This window comes from Myotis lucifugus, unplaced genomic scaffold, assembly GCF_000147115.1.
Source record: "Myotis lucifugus unplaced genomic scaffold, Myoluc2.0 scaffold_2, whole genome shotgun sequence".
Lineage (NCBI taxonomy): Eukaryota > Metazoa > Chordata > Mammalia > Chiroptera > Vespertilionidae > Myotis > Myotis lucifugus.
In genome coordinates, this window is record NW_005871050.1 from 17,016,049 (window position 1) to 17,019,790 (window position 3,742).

The following is a 3,742-nucleotide window of genomic DNA, read 5'->3' on the forward strand; positions in this document are numbered from 1 at the left end:
TCAAAAGAAATTTCAATCGTTGTACTGTTGATATTTGGCTCTGTTGACTAATGAGTTTGCCGACCACTGGCCTAGACCAGTGATGGCGAACCTTTTGAGCTCGGCATGTCAGCATTTTGAAAAACCCTAACTTAACTCTGGTACCGTGTCACATATAGAAATTTTTTGATATTTGCAACCATAGTAAAACAAAGACTTATATTTTTGATATTTATTTTATATATTTAAATGCCATTTAACAAAGAAAAATCAACCAAAAAAATGAGTTCGTGTGTCACCTCTGACACACGTGTCATAGGTTCGCCATCACTGGCCTAGATCAATCATACCAACTCATGATTCTTTCCATCTCTATACTTTTCCATATATATAATCTTAAATTTCTAGACTTCATCTCCCTTGTAAATTGGGAGTCTGTAGGTTGTAGTTATTTGTCACATCAAACCTCTGTTCTCCAAAAGATCTTTTGGTCAACAAATACTTTAAGCATCACCACAACATTGGAAACAAGTCAGGAGAGGCGTATGCTCATTAAGAGCTTGAATAAGTCATTTACTGTCTTTACATGTTCCAGTTTACTCAACTGATAGTAGCTACTTTACCTCTGAGTAATGGCATAAGAATAAAATAATATAGATTAACAAATTTTGAAAAACATGTTTAAAGCAGCATAAAAACGTAGGTTGTAATATTGTTTCAGTGGTCCCCACCAATTCTCCCCTACAAAATTATACTCAGAATTCTGAGCAAGAGCCCTTCTCCCAAGCCCCCTCTCTCTCTGTGGTCATGGTTTATGGTCTTGCTTACCTCCACCAGTCTTACTTTCTGATCTCTAAACTTGTCATTTATCAAGATAGCTGATGGTAGGATATATGACCAGGAAAAGCAAGAGCTCTGCATATTTTACCTTTTTAGATTACTTCAGGTTTCAAAATCTCTGACTAGATAAGTTTGTACTAGGATAGAGTGAATATTGGACATAATTAGCTCACTATGTGGTCACATAGAAAGCCTTAGAGTGAGACAAAACTTCAAATAACTTTGTGAAAGGATGGAAAGCAAAAGGGGATATAACATTTTTATGTCTGCTGTGTTCCAGGCATTATGCTTGAAATCAACCCTGCTCCCTGAGAACGCTATGCCTGGATTCATGTTATTTTGACTCTTTTCACACTAGCTATCAACATATTTCAGATTCACGGTCTACCTAATGGCTATAAGCAGTCATTCAAGTATTTATTGAGTGCCTACTCTTTGCCAGACCTTGTTTTACAGCAAAACAAAAATCTCTGCTTTTATGGCACTTACATTCTGGTAGGGAGAACAGATGATAAGATAAATTATATAGCATATCAGAAGGTGGTAAAGTGTTAAGGAGAAAAAGCAAAAGCATTGGTGGGTGGGGGAGTAGTGGTAGAAAGTGCAGCATAGGAGGTGAGAGAGCAGGCCATGCACATACCTAGGGGAGAGTGTTTCAGTCAGAAGGAACAGCAAGTGCAAAGGTCCTGAGGCAGGAGTATATTATTAAAGAGTAGCAAGATCAGAGTGGCTGGAGAGAGTAAGTGAGGGAGAAGGAATAGTGGGAAAGCAGAAATAACAGAGACCAGATTACTCAAGGCCTTGTAGGCCCTTACTACTCAAAGCATAGTTTATGGACCTGTAGCATCAGCCTTGCCTGGGAACTTCTTAGTAATGCAGAATCTCAAGCCCCACCTCAGACCTCCTGAATCAGAATCTTCCAAATAATGTGCATGCACTTTGAAGTTTGAGAAACACATTGCAATATGTTTAAACAGGAGTGACATCAATTCATTTAATAAGGGTCACTCTGGCTGGCTGCTATATTGAACAGAGACATGATGAGGGCAAGGGTGGAAGCAGAAGGACCAATTAGAAGGCTATTGAAATAATCTTGATGAGAGATGATGGTATCTTGGACCAGGATGGTAGAAGTGGAGTGGTAAGAAATTATTGGATTCAAGACCTGTTTTTCACTCACTAGGGAGGTGGGACACCAGTGGTGGGGCCCTAGCCCACCGCCCTCAGCAGTGTGTGGCCCTGAGAATGGGTGTCATGGCTGCGGCTTCCTGCCTGGGCAGTCAGCACTCACAGAATAGAACCATGGTTTTTAAAAGCCGGTTATCTTCCGAGGCCTCGTCATCAGGAAGCTACCTGAGGCCCTGATTGGAGAGCGGCAGTGGAGAGCGTATTAGTAGTAGTGCCTCTTCCCTGTTGGTTGCCCGCCTGGGCCCAGTGAGGCACACAGTCTGGGCACCTAGGTGCATGAGCAGCCTGGGAACATGGTAATATACTCCTGCCTCAGGGCCTTTGCACTTGCTGTTCCTTCTGACTGAAACACTGTAGAGGCTGTAGAGCAAGCTTCTTGCCCACTGTGAGTGAACACTGGCCTAGGCCAGATGCAGGAGATAGCGGGGAGAAGGCCCGGCTGCTCTGTTAAAATAGGGAGCTGGTTGTTTAAAGGTGGAATGGAGCAGCGAGCAGATAAAAAGCCGTGGACACAGGCTGTGTCCCAGCCACTGAACATCCATTCTGCTCCATATATAATGGAACATCACTCGGCCACAAAAAAGAATGAAATGTCACCGTTTGCCACCACATGGATGGACTTAGAGCAGTGGTTCTCAACCTTCCTAATGCCGCGACCCTTTAATATGCCGGGTACTCATATGTGGGCGTATCTGCATGTGGGCGGACCCACCTGGAGACGGATAGAGGAGCTGTGTCTCAGTTCCTAAGACCATCGAAAATATGTGTTTTCTGATGGTCTTAGGCGACCCCTATGAAAGGGTTGTTCGACCCCCAAAGGGTCGCGACCCACAGGTTGAGAACCGCTGATCTAGAGGGTATTATGCTCAGTAACATGTCACTCAGAGAAAGACAAATACCATATGGCCTCACCTATATTTGGAATCTGAAGAACAAAGTTGAAGCAACAGAAAAGGTGGCATGGGGATCTGAAATGAGTGGTCCCCAGTGGGGGGGACACCCTGAGGTCTGCACAAACCTACTGCACCCCAGTGAGGTTCACACTCAGTAAGGGGCAGCGGGGCTGTGACAGGACCGCCCTGCTGGGCTTCTAGTCAGAGAAGAATGGTGCTGAGCCCGAGGAGCCTGCCCGAGCCCAGGGGTGACCTATTCTCAAGGAGCCAAGACAGTTAGCCACAGACTTTATCTGCAGATGTGGCTCAGAACTCACTAAAAATGTAATCATGAAAGGACGAGAGCTATGACCACGGTGACCCGGAGGACCTGGTCAGTCCCCGGAACATGTGGTGACTCACGGTGACTCGGGGCGCTGCCAGTCTACCTCGGCGTGGGCAGCCGCTCTCAGGTGCCTCTGCAGGTTACTGACCCTGCCCAGGGCTGCCCGCACTGGCTGCCCTCCCAGCTCAGCGGCTCAGCCCCCACTCCCCACAGTGCCCTGCTCGGAAACAGCGCTCCCTCAGGCACAGTGCCCCCACCCCCAGGGGACAATGCAGGGCGGGACCCAGGGACCCGAGTCCCAGCGCAGCCCCTGGCCCGGAAGGGCCCCGAAGCCCTGGCTCACTCTTTGCGCGCCGCCCCTGAGAGTGCTCAGTGCCCTGCCCACCCGACCCCACTGTCGGCGCCCACTCACCGGTTTGCTGGGCCGCGCAGTCGCTGTGGGGCAGCTCAGGACTTCGAGGAAGCGGCGGGGCTCTAGACTCCCACGCTGAGCTGGGCCTGTGTACTCAGGTTACCA